Raw genomic sequence first — 15,079 nt, 5'->3', positions numbered from 1 at the left:
CAGAGCCTCTATTTCCTCATCTGTGAAATGGATACAATAATCCCTACGTTGTGGGCTTCTAGTTAGGATTACATGAGATTAATATATAGACCTGATACACACTAGACCTCCACTAAATAGAAGTTTCTATTGTTGCTAAAAGAAATCTGTATCTTTTACCCCGGTGGCTCCCTGGATCAACTATCAGAATTTCTACATGCTTTTCCAGATTTTCTATGATACCTGATACTTAACAAATTGAAAGCTATATTTTTAATTTCACCCTTCCTCTCCCCTCCCACTCCCTAAATTTATTCTCCTTTCCGACTTTCAGTCTTAGTACACAGTGGCAGCACCCTCCCACGCTGGGAATCTGAGTCGCTTCCACTTCCTGCTTCTCTCCTCCTTGCGCAAACCTGTAACCCTTTGGCATTTACGGAGCCAGTGTGTCTCACGCAAACCTCCTTTTCATTCCCACCTCATGGGACCTCTTCACCCAGCCTGAGAGTGGCGCCCTGCCGGGTCCCTGCCTCCCTCTTCTCTGTCCTGATCTCTCTGGGTGTGTGGTTGGTGAACTTCAGCTTGCTCAGAGGCCCCAAGTGTCTTTTTTTCTTAACTGAAGTGGGAGACCTGTGGGCCGGAAACGTGACGTGTCCTCTAGTTCCTCAGCACCCAATGTGACGCTTAAAGAAAGGTGTTTATTGAGTGCTTTATGCATGCATGAATGAAGGAATGAATGAACAAATGAATGATAGATATTCTTTTCTCCTTGGCTCATGGGTAGAATCGGGTAGAATACAGAGAGTGAGGATAGTGGTTTCCTTATGCTTTATTTTCCTTTGAATAGTTCAGCAAAGTGTAAGCCATGTCTTCTGCCTCTTCCTGCATCCCGCTTACCACCACCACCCTCCCAAGTCTGAGCTGGGGAAAGAGTGCGTGTGCTCTGCTGGAGGGTTGCAGCCAGGATGCAACACCCCTGGGTCCCGGAAGTCCTACCTTCCATATATGGGCTTCCTCAGCCCACCTGGGGTGATGCCACAGCGGATCTGCGGGCCCAGGCCTGCCTCCAGAGAGCAGGTCCTCAAGATGCCCAGGCACGTCTTCCTCTTGGTGGCAGAAACAATCCCCAAGCAGCTTCCAGCAGGTTGGAGGAGAGGCTTTCCAGAAACATGCCCTTAAAGATGCTCTGATAAAGACAACAAAACATGTTCTTTGGCAGGTTGTAATCATGGTTGGGCAGGATGGTGTAGGATTGGAGTCTCCCCATGTCTAGACACTGTGATCTAGGCACAGTTTTGAAATATTTTAATTACAAGCCACTTTGTAATGTACAGTGACCCACTTGGAAGTTATCAAGGGCCTATAGGCAAGTGTGCTCACTTGTTTTGTGGCGGCTGCAAGCGGAGTCAAAGCTATATTGCACTTGTGAGAATGGGTTCCCTTGGCCTGGAAGGATGCTGGAAGGGACTCACTTTTCTCTTGTTATCTCTGAGGCCTTCACTCCTTTGCTGGAAGTGTCTATGTGTAAATACACTGGGGCTTGTCGTCTTGAGCTGTGGCCACATCTGGATTCGAGGCTTTCCTATACAGCTGTCTTCTGTGGGTTGGTACCAGATGTGTATCCCATCCCCAGGAGTTGGATCAAGGTGTGGTGATGAAATGGATTTTCCCTCGGGAAACTTTAGGGCTTGCTGTCCCCACTGACTGGTGACATCTGAGTCGTTTCCTCTCCCTGAGCCTAGCTGTTTCACTGGTGAAAGATGTGAGCCCCCCCTTCCTACAACCATGATTCCCTTCCTTCTCCCCAAACCTCTGCTTCAGAACAAGCTGTTTAACAGACAAGCTTGCATACACGGGTGGGCAAAAGTAGGTTTACAGTTGTGAGTACACAAAATCGTGTTTATTCTTGTGTTATTATTTTAAATTAATTATTGTATTATTGATTTGTATTGTCTGTTGTTATTATTATTACTTTGCACCTTTACTTATGATTTATTTTTTAGGTAATAATGACTGGTAATTTAATCTATGTTGCCCACCCTGGTGTACTAGATAATATCATCCCTCCACCTTTAACCAGTCCGTAGGTACTTCACTGCCCATCAGCATTGCTAATCAGCCACAGATAATCTGGGTTCCCACTAAATTGATATAATACCAGGTAAAATCAAGTAAGATGGGTGGTTAATAGCTTGGGGCCCAGAGTTGGGCAGATCTGGGTGCAAAATTTAGCTGGGCCTCTTACCAGATAACAGTCTTTGGACAGTGGGATCTAAACTTCAGATGTGTCCTCCTCAGAAGTAGAGCAATAAAAGACTCCCTACCTTGTAAGTTAGTTTTGCCTCATTTAATAAGGTAATGTGTGTAAAACCCCAGAGAGTGTGTGTCAGTGAATATTGGCTGTGATATTTCAGTTCACCTCCCTGTGCATCCTGATTGGAGGTAAAGCTGTGATTGATTTAAATTTATTTGTTCACTTGGCAAATGAATTTGGGTCAGGGACTATCTGGGCCCCCGGGGATACAGCAGGAATAACGGAAGTAAGGCCCCTGCCTTGGCGGGACTCACATGCTAGAGGGAGAGACGCACCTCGAACTAGTTAACAAACCAAACAAAGCTCTGGGGCTGTGATGAGCACCGTGTAGAACAGCGGGACACGACAGAGTAAACAGGGTGGGGTGGGAAGGTGCCTCGAGTCATGTGCTGTTTGCGCTGAGACCCGAATGGTGAGAGGGAGTCGAGCGACTGCAAAGACCTAGGGCAGGGGTGTCAAGCGCATGTTCACCGGGGGCCACATCAACCTCACAGTCGCCTTCAAAGGGCTGAATGTAATTTTAAGACTGTAGAAATGGAACTACTCCTTAACTAGGGGCAAGGAGCTCAGCCCTGCTACTCAGTAGAAACAAGGTGCTGGGCTGGATAAAACAAGGTGAAGGGCTGGATTCAGCCCTCGGGCCTTGTGTTTGCCACCTGTGATGTAGGGGAAGGGCACCCCAGGCAGCAGGAAGGAAGGGGAGCCTCAGACTTTGGGAGATCATTGAAAATGGCCCCTGGGCTCCCAGAAATACCTCCCTGGACCTGCTACAGACAAATAACTACAAGGAAGGGAGTGTCAGGCAGGGTGACCAGAGCTAGTGCTTGGCAAAAAGTCTAAAATATTTACTGTCTGACCCTTTACAGAAAAAGTGTGTCAACCCCCACTCTAAAGTCCCTTCTAGGCTGGACAGCGCACGTACTCGTGAGCTCAGGGCACAGGCTGGTGCAGGGGACAGTAGCCAGCAGCCTCCTGGGGTGGAGGCTCCAGCTGGGGATCCTGCACCATGGCTGAAGAGGCCCCAAGAAAAGCAGTATGTCTGCCCTGAGGAATGCAATCCACAGCCTTCGAATTGGTGGGATCACAGCACCCACATCCCTGGATGGACTGGGCCATGTGCTTTCGGGCATCAGAATGCTGGTTCATGTCTAGGACTCCTACTCAGGAAGAAGGGAAGGGGCAGAGGAGACACTGATCATTGCTACCATTTATTGAATGCTCAGCATGTGTTATTCTGGGCCCTTTAATGAACAACTGTGCAGGTTATTGGTGTCATCTCTATAGCAACCCCAGTTAGTAAGAAATACCTGGATTCCTCTTTTATGGTTGGGGGAAGCAAGGTCAAGTAACCAGAGTGTACCAAGATGCCGTGGCTCCAAGTCACACAGTTGGTAAACTGGCCTGCCCGCTTCAGAGCCCAGCCCCTCCCATCCCTGCAGTAGGTGCTGATTCCCCTCAGTATTCCACCAAGGACTGGTGGGTCTTTACTTGTTTTCATGCCTCCATTAAGCTGTGCTTAAACCCCTAAGCTGTATTTATTCAGCATCTCCTTATGGGGCTAGAGACCCCATAACAGTAAAAGAGGAAGGAGGCCAGCATACTCTTACATGAATTCTCAGAGTGTATTCTTACCTGCCAACTCCTCCTTGGGGACCACTCCAGGCTCTCAGCAGGGCAGACCAGATATGGCTGTGGGGTGGCGGGGTGTCTGTGCTCTTCGGGGCCTCCGCCCAGCTGTGGGCTGGCTGCAGAAGCAGCTGCTGGGCTCAGGTATAGTCTCTCCTTTGCTGACCTCAGCAATAGGAGTCCGTGAACCTGGAAAGAACGCCTGGCCTTTTCTCCTGCACACCCGATACTAGGCGCGTGGCAGCCTTTATGTAGAGGGCAGCCCTGGGTGAGCCTGCCGTCCACTGACAAGGTCAGCCCTGCATTCGGCCCAGTGGTTATGGGATGAGCTGGTGCCAGTAGAGGAGTCACAGTACCCACCAGGGAGAGAAAAAAGGGGACAGAAAGGCCCTAAGAGTTGGCAGAAAGGTGGCACAGAGGGCAATGTAGAAGGAGGAGCTGGATGCTGGGGTCACGGCACCTGGTAAGGACTCCTGGCTCTGCCGTCTGTTAGCCATGGGATCTTAGGCAAGTGCAGCACAGCAGACCTGAGTTTGTGCTTCGCCGCTACAGGCCTGGGTCCAGATGCCATTTCCCTCTTCCTGACTGGTGTGGACTTAGGCACTCTACCGACCATTCTGGGCCTGGGATGCCTAATCTTGGGATGTTGTGGGGCTTGAATGGATCGATCCATGTGAGACACTTAGATCAGCGTTTGACACAGAGTTAGAGCTCAGCAAATGGCTGCTCTGTGATCGTGCCAGCCCCGAGCCCCAGTTTCCCAACTGTAAACGGGGAAAGGCAATGGCACTTTCACAGTGGCCAGGGGTTAGTGACCCTCCGGCATCTTCTGCAGGGCTGGTGTGTTGCCAGCCTTCAAGGCCAGGCAGGTCCATAGTATTTGCACAGATGGAAAAATATTCATGGAGCCACTGGGATGTCTGGCGTGCCCTTATTCATGGGTGGGCGAGCCACACACGCTGCAAGAGGTGTGTCTATCTGCATGTCTCGTGTTGCGGCCCCTGCTCCCCAGTGTGGCCCCCATCGTGGCACCTGTCCCCTTGCATGTCTCTCATTGTTGTCACTTTCAGCAGGGAGTCCCTACTTGTTTAAGTACTGCAGGGGAACAAAGTCGGAACACTGCCAGAACCTTACATGCCATAATTCTACTCATGCAAGCCCACTTCATGTTATGGGAACAGGTTATCAGACCCAGTCTCAAGGCTATGAGAACACTGGTTATCAGGCCCCTCCAAGGCCCTGGGAACACTGCTTCCCTAAGCTACCCGGACACCTGGGTGAGGAAGCCAGGCTGCCTCCACTAATGCTACAGCTGGAGTGTGTAAGACTCTCAGTCATCGCACCTGTGGGGTGGGAATGTTTGTCATCAGGTAGATTGACAGCTGCTGCTGGCAGCCCTGGCTGGTTCTTTCGGGTGGGAAAGTTGGGGGTGCTCAGCCTGCCCTCTTCCTTTATCCGTGGGCTAAATCACCCATGGTGTCAGCCCCTTCGAGAAGTCCCTAAGTCCTGGCCAGGAAGGAGCATCTTGCCACGGCTGTCGCTTTCCTTCTGGGTCCTGTCATTTCCTGCTGCTCTCACCACCTCCACCCCAGGCTGGCCCTCCAAGGTGCCGGCCCACCCAGGGCCTTCCACGTACTCTTGCCTCTTCTTTCTAATTACCCCTGAGTGCTCGCCTGTGCCAGACTAGTTGTTTGGGATGCAAAGGCGAGCCAGGCATGCCTTTACTTTTGAGGAAGTCGTAGGAAGTCAGAGAGACAGACTTGAAAAGTAATTTATTCGCTGATAAATGGATCAGTGGAGGCCTGTGTGGGTTCCCAGTCTACCACCCCCCACCCCCCCATGAGTGTCTGCAGTGGTCTCCATGGCACAGTGGTTAAAGGCTTGGTCTCTGGAGCCAGGCACCTGGGTGTGAATCCGGGCTTCATCTCCTAGTAGTTACAACTGAAAATGACACCATGGGTGTGGGTTGCTGTGGATGGAGGACTGCAAGTGCTGGCTATTGTCACCATAATGTGGGGACCTCTACATGACTGCATCACCGTTTATGAAAGCAAAAGCTTGCTAAGGGACCAAAAACAAAAAGTGATAAAAATGAGCCAGGGTATCTATTTCTGGATGCAACATTGTTTGTGTAACTTAGCTCTATTTCTTTCCCCATATGTGGATTATACTGGCCCTCAGAGTTTTTCGCTTTAAATATATCTGGAATCAGCCCGTCTCAGGAGGCCCTTTGCTCTGTTCCTCCTAAAGGAATGTGAGATTCCTCTACATGCTTCTGTGGGTCTTGGAAGGGCTTGTGACTTCTGTTTTCCAAAGAGAGGGAGGCTAGGCAAGGCAGCTGGCTGGTCAGCCGTACCTCTCCCCTTCCCCCTCGAATGGAAGCTCCTTACTGATAACCGTGCGCCAAGCTCCCAGCACTGGGGCAGAGAGAACGCGAGCTCCCAGGGAGAGGGTGCTGGGAGTTGACTGGATGAAAGAGCATTTATAGGGAGAAAAACTAATGCTTTTAGAAGCAGAATATATTATAAATTGTCACATCAAATGATATGTTTCCAATCCATCCATTTATTGTATATAGATTTTCCCTTAAAAAATAACTTGAACAAATATTAAACTCTAGTTAACAATGTGCATCCTGAAGTATTTGGGAAGAAATGTACTGATCCTGCAATTTATTTGAAATACACCAAAAAATTTGACAAATTGGTAAATGGGTAGAGGAATGGATGGATGAACAGATCTGTGTTAAAACAAGAATACAGTCTAGTTATAGAATCTAGGCAGCAGGTATTTTTGTGTTCACCAGAATCCATTCAACTTTTCTGTACACAGGGCAGGACAGAAGTGGGTGTTTGAAAGGAAAGTAATACAATAACTAATAATGCGAATAATCCAAGAATAAAATCTGTTTCACATACTCACAGCTGTAAACCTCCGTTTGCCCCACCCTGTATTTGACAAGTTTTATAATAAAATGCTGGAAGAAATATTGTAAAGCTACTAGATTGAAAACAGGAAGAAAACAAAAGTCCACGATGAAAGAACATGCAAGTAGATGCTAGAAATATTTATAAACATTCAGAGTGTTGTTGTAGCTGCATGGTAATACGAAGGAATATAAAACGAGGCCTATATATTTTTTACAATAGATTTGTTTTATTTGAATATAAAGCTGTATTTAGGGAAAGACTGTTTCAGGCAGAGGGCAAAGCAAGTGAGAGGCCCTTAGCGAGGACAGGAGGCTGGAGTGCAGGGAGGGTCAGGGTCAAGGTCAGGGTCAGGGTAAGGGCGGGAGCTGAAGACAGGAAACTGGAGAGCAACGTCATGTAGGGTCTCAAGGCCATGTGAGGTCTGGTTTGGAGTCCCATGTGCCACGGGAGTGACACAGCCTGACTTCAGGAGGGCCACTCTGGTTGCTGTGGGGGGATAAACTGCGAGTTAGCCAAGGATGGAGGCAGAGACCGGGCAGGAGCCCTCACATCAGAGCAGGAGGGGAATGGTCAGGAGTGTCTTGGATCAGGGCAGTGGCACAGAGGAGGTGAAATTGGCTGGATTCCCGGTCTGTTCGGAAAGTGGAGTCGTCTGGGTGTATCGGTGGATTGGCTGTGAAGTGAGAGGAAAGGGGTCAAGGTTGGTTCCAGGTTCTTGGTTCACGGGGCTGGAGAAGTGGAACGTGGGTGTGCATTTACCCAGCTGGCAATGACTGGGAGAGGAGCAGGGTTTGGGGGGAGGGGCGGAGTAGGGCGATCAAAGTCTGGTTGAGGATCTCCTACGGGTGAGGGGCTTGTCAGAGCAGCTGGGAATGTCAGTGAGCTGTTTGTTATATGTCTGAGCGTTTCAGGGCTGGGGATAAACAACGTGTAGATGACCTTTCAAGCCAGGAAACTAAAGGATGTAAAATAAAGGTCAAGGGGGAGGAGGGCCAGGACAGAGCCCCCGGCACTCCCAAGTGCAGGCGGAGACCAGGAAGATGAGGGAGACCAGCAGAGGCTGTCTGTGGTCAGCGTGCAGGGAGGAGACTCGAGAGAGCGGATGGATTGTTTCAGATGCTGCAGCAGCGGGTTTCTTCACCTCTAGTGTCCCTTCTCTTTTTACCACCTTCGATATTGCTCTGGAGTCAGCTGTCCGAAACTAGCAGTTTCATTCTACTCCAAACCCTAATAGCCAAAGTGTGTGAGGTTGGGCAGGGGAGGAGTTCAAACTCTCAGTCTGACATCCCGGACCCTCCACAGCCCGTCTCCCTCTTCCTCTCCTGTCTGATTTCGCCCTTTTCCCTCTGGACAACACTCAGCCAGGCTGAGGCTCCCCACTCCCTGCAAACTTCCGCCCTCTTTCTCAGCCCAGACCTCAGCATGCCGTTTCTTCCGTCTCTCCAAATCCCAGCTTCAACTCTGCACCCATGGCCCATCTCCTGGAGGGACGCTCTTGGTCATAGTCACCAACTCGTTCCTCCAACCAAATCCTACCATAGTCACAGGTAATCCCAAACAATGTAGCATTCATTGTCTCTGTTTTTCTTCCTTCTTCCTCAGAGGGACAGTTTCCTGAGCTTCGGGGAACACCGAGCCTTCTCTTGCATCCTCTACAATCATACTACGTGGTCTCACTGTTCCTTAATGTCTTAGTTGAGGCAGGAGCATATTAGTACTCCAGCACATAAGTCCCAAAGAAACCTGGAAGAATTAATATGGGACTGTGGCTTCAAGCAGGGACTCTGGGCTCAGAGGTTAGGGTCTCACCTAGTACTGTGACTGGAATCAAGTCATTGAACCTTCCCAAACTCCAGTTCTCTCATCTTCCAAATGGTGACAAATATGCCTAAGCCAGGGTTGTTTTAGAAATAAAAGGAGATGCATTTCTTATAAAGTGCTTAGCAAGGTTTTTGCACATTATAAGCAGGCTATCACTGGTGGCTCTGACTTTTATTACAAATACTATTACTATTATGGATACTGTTACTACTATTGCTCTTCCCAGCAGGGCAAGTACAAGCACCAGTGAAGGTGGGATGGAGTTGGCACCATTGCATGCACTTTGACGTCTGAAGTGAAAGGACTCGCTGGTCTCTGCCATTGGCATGGGGCCGGTCTGGGGGCATCACCCACACCCTGACTTGAGGGAACTTATGCCTTAGGTGGGGAGACACCATGAGATATGAGCAGGACCCAGAGGCAGGCCTTGAGGATTGTACTCGTAAGTTCCAACCAGGGGCCCGATAGGAATGTACCTAAGGCCAAGGGGCAGAATGTTTGCAAACGGAACTATCTTCACAAATCCAGACCCTGTGGCCACTGGTTACAGTTGCTCACAAGAGGAGGGCGCCAGCTCGGGTTGCGAGGGAAGGACAAAGAATGGGATGTTTCTCAGAGACGTTTGTGTCTGTTGAGAGCAGGCAGAGGGCTTGGGGATCTTCTTCCATTCCCTTTCTGTAAAATTCTGGGGTTAGTAAGTGGTGTGTCGTTGTTACTCAGAAATAACTGGATCTGACCGAAATACAGGAGAGTTAGACGGGGGCGGAGACCTGTCAAGTGAGAGGAGATTTGGTTTCGGCCCAGAAAGGCCCTTGAAGTCACCACGAAGAGTCCCTGTCTGGCCACGCCCTCTCACAGAGACTTCTCCGTGGCTAGAACCTTAGGTGACCGCATGTCTCTTCAGTCGCCTTTAGCACCGTTCTGCAGTAAGGCCAGGCCCCTGGTGGTACCCCACATAAGAGCATGTGGGTGGCTTCTTGGACTTGAAAACTTTCAGTCCTGTGGTTCTGAAGTGAGCTGTTTTCACTCAGGGTAACCCAGTAACCGTCAGGGCTTTCCTGCTTGGGTTTAGATAAGCGGCTTGTCCTAAAAGTCCGGGAGGCGGGAAACGGTACCAGGAAGTGTGGCAGCACGTCCCTGGAAGCAGAGCGATGCCCGGGAGATGGCCTGCGGGTCAGCGTGCTGGGAGGGCTGCTGCTACCAGGGAGACAGCACTGTGCCTGACCTCATCGCTTGGCTCATCTTGCCGCCTGGGCACTGGAGGAGGCTTGCGCTGCCTGCGCCCAACCCCACTGCTGCCGTGGCACCTGCCACAGTGGTTTTCCAGGACTTACATGAGCTCTAGCTACATCCGCCCTGTAAACTTCCACCCCAGGGAAGCAGAAGAGGCTCAGCCAGGATACAGACACAGGCTTAGCCCTTCGTGCAGAGGCCTGTGCCCTTGGCCTGAACACCAGCTTTGTTCAGGGGGCTGTTCTGCCCTCAGTGCAGGGAAGGAATAAAAAATGGCCACCCTTCACCGGCCACACCGCCGAGGATAAGCGGTTTGGAGCACAGGCCTGGGACCCACCCTGCCTGGGTTTCAACCCAGACTTGAGCACTCACCGGTTATATGATCCTGGAGGAGCTTCTGACCTGCTTTCGTCTCTGTTTCTCTGCTCACAAATGGGAATGAAAAGGGTTCCCTGGGGCAAACTGCTTCCCTTTTCTATGCCTCAGTTTCCTCATTTAAAAACTGGAGATGATTCTGACATTTTGGAGGGCAGTTGGAAAGATGAAATACGTAAAAGGATTAGGACTGTGCCTGGCAAGTAGAAAGTGCTGGGCAGGCGCATTACAGTGTAGACACTACCATCCTCTTTTCGGTGAGGTGCAGAGCCCAGGGAAGCAAACTAGTGAGCACAGCCCTCCTGTACCTGCTGCCTCCAAGCACCGGCTTCCCGCACCCCGCCTCTCCAGGGCGTCCACACACAGAGGTCCCGAGGAAATCAGAGGCAGAATTCAGAAACGGAAGTCCAGTCTCCAGACAGCTAGACGGCTGACCCCTGGCATGGCCCCTGGTCCGCTTGGCAGCTCCCTCTGGGGGCCAAATCCCGCCAGCCTTCCCGGTGCAGCCCCAGCGTATCCACTCACTGTGGGTTGAGAGAGGCATGCGTCATCAAGAAGTGGGTTCTGCTTGCAGGGATCCCTCCGGGATGGCACTGGCGCGTGTGTGAGCTGGGGCCACCCCAGCCCTGGGCTTTGACTGTGGGCCAGTCCCTCGTCCCCTCTTCCCACCCCGCGACAATAGAAAGCTGATTCTTTCCATGTGGTGTTTGTCTCTCTCTGAGAACCAGAGGGCCTAAGCACTGCCAAGCTTATCTATACAATGGATTTCCTGCTGGGGTTGGAGCTGCCCTGTTCCCCGTTGGGTGATGAATTTATGTCGCCCGAGTGCACAGATCTGCTGACGTTCGTGATGCTGGTGGCCTTGGCAGACCCCAGCTCCCCCAGCCTGGGTGGGAATCAGCAGACATAAACCCTGGCTGACGTGAACAGAGCATCCTGGGTAGGGACAGAGAGCCAGAACTAGGTGGGCGGTGAGGGCGTGGGAAGGTCCCTCATCCATCAAGTGTTTATTGAGGCCTCCTGTGTGCTACACCCTGTGCTGGGCACACAGAGGACACTCCTGCTGACCTGGGACTCGCACAGCTTGCTTTTGCAGTGGTGCTGAGGACAGAGCCAGTGGGAGGAATGCATGGCCTGATGCAGGGCTCAAGAAAAAAAAGGCTCCCGGGTTGAGGAAAAGTGTTCTTTCCTGACAATGATCCTCGGCGGTGGTACCCCAGCCAGGCCTGGGAAAGGTGGACAGCTCCTTGGTGTTGAGTTATCACAACCTTTGCACCCGTGGTGTTTGCATCATGCCCAGCATCCAGAGCATCCACAGGGCACACCGGGATGCCCCTTTCCCTCCTGCACCTCTGCCCAGCTGTGTAGCAGCCTCAGCACTTGGCCTCCTGTCAGAACTCCGAGTTCCCATGTTAATCATAACAAGTGTGTTTTGAGAGGAACTGGCCTGGCCCCTGCCAACAAGCGTTCTCTCCTGTCTTGATAACATCTGCACCAAATTTTCTCCCTTTGTGTAATGAGGCCCATTGGTATTTACTGACTTTAAATTATGGTATGAGTGGCGTCTCTGAAATTTCAGGCCTGAACTATATGCTGGGGCCCAAGGGAGTGGGAAAAACTGAGCTTTCACTGATGGGATTTCAGGTTTAGCAAGGGAGGGTGGGGTCAGAAACAGGCCACCAGCTACTGGTTGCACCCAAACTGCACAGCAGCCCCCAGCCGATGGGAAGGGATGTCCTGCCTTGTCCTGGGAGCCGCCCTGGGCCTGGATTGCTGGGGAGAAGGAGTCAGGAAGACTCCCCTCCTTCTCTTCCTGCCCTTCCTCACTCCACATCACCCCTCCCTCACTCCATCCCAGCCCTGGGGTGACAGAGCTTGGCAAACAGGAAAAGATGCACTAACTGCAAAGAAATGTAGTAAATTAAAACTTAACCCCAAAGCCAACCTCACAAGCATTGGGGTTTGGAGTCGTGCTTTGGAATGCCTGTCATGGTCTGGCTATGTCCGAGCTGGAGGAGCTGTTGTGGGTGCGAGATAAGAAGTGGAGCTGGGCCTGGGGGAGTTGGTCCTCTCCCGTCAGCTCCCACCAGAAAAGCGGCCAAGGGATGTGCGCACCAGCTCCCCGCGCCTCTGAAGTGATCCGTATCTCAGCAGTGACTTCATTTCCCCTGATGGGGTTTCCAAAAAATCTCTGGAAGGTTCCAACCAGTAAGCCACACTGATTGTGGTGAGGGAGCTTTGATGCATTTGTTTGCTCTTTCCCTTCGGGACCCTGGAGGCCCCAGATGAGTGATAACTGGATGACGGTATATTTGCTAGGGGAAGGAGAGTGTGTTTTTTTAAGACGAGGTTTGATCACAGGCAGGAGGGAAGGTTCTGGATGCCTCTGCGATGCAGAGCAGGGAGGAGGGGTGCAGATCCCCTTCCCTGGTGCCTTGTTTGGGCACCCTTGGTTGTTTAGACTCCCTAGGTGAACTCCTACCATGGGAAGTTGCTGCAGGGGCCCCCTGGGCTGAGGACAGTGTGCTGTCTCTCGTCTGGTTGTCTCTGCCGGAATGCTGCCCTTTTCTGCTGGTTTTTTTTTTTTTTTTCATTGGTGCTCCTCATAAGATTTGGTTTGAATAAAGGGGTTTTGCCCCGAGTAACTCACTAGGTCATNTAAGACGAGGTTTGATCACAGGCAGGAGGGAAGGTTCTGGATGCCTCTGCAATGCAGAGCAGGGAGGAGGGGTGCAGATCCCCTTCCCTGGTGCCTTGTTTGGGCACCCTTGGTTGTTTAGACTCCCTAGGTGAACTCCTACCGTGGGAGGTTGCTGCAGGGGCCCCCTGGGTTGAGGACAGTGTGCTGTCTCTCGTCTGGTTGTCTCTGCCGGAATGCTGCCCTTTTTTGCTGTTTTTTTTTTCATTGGTGCTCCTCATAAGATTTGGTTTGAATAAAGGGGTTTTGCCCCGAGTAACTCACTAGGTCATTGTGTGTCTTCTCTTCTATCCAAGATGGCTGTAGTTTCCTTGGGGAAGCCTTGTTCACCCTCAGAGTGTCCATTAAGACCTAGCATGGGACTTGCACAGAGTCCTGTTTGTCACCTCTACTCACTGTGGCCCCAGTGCCTAAAGGACCAAGGCCACATTCCTATGCCTGCCATTTAAAGCCTTCAGTATCTGGCTCTAGCAAACTTCTCAGCTCTCTCTCCTTTTCCTCCCTTCCCCCAAAGTATCCTTCTCTCCATCCACCTAAGGCTTCCTTTCCCTTCCTTTCCCTCTGGATGGGCCACGCTGCTGCTGGAATGTTGTTTCTTCTTCTTATTCCCGGCAAACCAGAATCAGCAGTGCATTGTGGGCTCTGGAATGAGACCGCCTGGGTTTGAATCCTGGCTCCGCCCCTTTCAGTCTGTGACGCCATGGGCCAAATACTTAGCTGCTTCTTGCCTCAGTTTTTCTATTTGTGAATTGGGACAATACTAGTTCCTCCTACATTTGTTTTGAGGATTAAGAGCAAAAACACATAAATTGCTTAAACCAGTATCTGGCACATAGTAAATGCTCAATAAATGTAGGCTGTGGTGATGGTAGTCATGGTGGTGGTGCTGGTGATGGTTATAGTGATGGTGATGATGATGGAGCAGGAGGAAGAGGGCATGATAGTGGGTGATGACAGTTTTTAAAGACCTTCCCTGTGAAGTCTTCTTCAGCTTACTAAGTAGGATTAGCTTTTCCCCTCTGGGCTCCAAAGAGAACTAACCGTGTGGGGTCCTAACGATCTATTTCACAAGCCCGAGTTTACGTAGACTGAGAGTTCCTAGGACCCTCAGTCTAGGTCTCATCAAGAAGAATAAAATCTATATTAGCATGTGTCAAACTTGATACCATATGCTTTTCTCTCATATAATTACTTTACTAAGCTACAATTCACATGCCATAACATTTGCCCTTTTAAAGTGTACAGTTCAATGTGCAACCCCACTGTCTGGTTCCAAAACATGTTAGTCCCATGAAAAGAAACCCTGGGTCCATCGGTAGCCACTTCCCAATCCCCATTCCCCCACTCCCTTTCAACAGCTACTCTACTTTCTGTCTCTACGGATTTGCCTGTTTTGAACATTCCATATAAATGGAATCATACAGTGTGTCCTTCTGTGTCTGGTGTTTTTCACTTAACCTAATGTTCAAAATTTATCCATGCATCAGCACTTTGTTCCTTTTCATAGCTGAATTATACTCTATTGTGAGGATCTACCACATTTTATATATTCATTGGTTAATGGGCACTTGGGTTGTTTTGCCCATTACGACCAATGCTGCTATGAGCACTCATGTACACGTTCCTGTGTAGACATGTGTTTTCATTTCTCTTCAGGATAAACCTAGCAGAGGGGTTGGGTCATGTGGTAACTCCCTGTCTATCGTTCTGAGGAGTGGCCAGACTATCCCAAAGTCTCTGCACCCTTTTAGGTTCCCACCAGCAGTGTATAGGGTTCTGGTTTCTCCACATCCTCACCAACACTTGTTCGTCTTCTTGATTATAGCCATCCGAGTGGGTAGGAAGGGATACCTTGTTGTGGCTTTGATTTGCATTTCCTAGATGGCCAATGGTGTTGAGCATCTTTTCATGTGCTCATCATCTATTTATATATCTTCTTTAAAAAATGTCTACTCAGATTGTCTCATCATTCTTCGATTTTTATTGTTGAGTTGTAAAATTCTTTATAATGTATAATTCCTCATCAGATATGTCATTTGCAGATATTTTCCTCATCTGTGTGTTGTCTGTTCACTTTCTGGATAGTAGCCTATAAAGCACAAA

The 15,079-nt window shown here is 50.2% G+C and overlaps 1 protein-coding gene across 3 annotated transcripts in view; it reads left to right on the top strand.

Annotated features, from left to right (window-relative positions):
• Positions 1–15,079, top strand: part of MICAL2 (microtubule associated monooxygenase, calponin and LIM domain containing 2) — a 209,057-nt gene that overhangs the window by 70,377 nt on the left and 123,601 nt on the right. The window lies entirely within an intron of this gene.

The sequence above is a fragment of the Sturnira hondurensis genome, unplaced genomic scaffold, assembly GCF_014824575.4.
Source record: "Sturnira hondurensis isolate 20B ecotype Veracruz unplaced genomic scaffold, ASM1482457v3 Scaffold0006505, whole genome shotgun sequence".
NCBI lineage: Eukaryota > Metazoa > Chordata > Mammalia > Chiroptera > Phyllostomidae > Sturnira > Sturnira hondurensis.
This window is presented reverse-complemented; position numbering and strand designations above follow the sequence as displayed.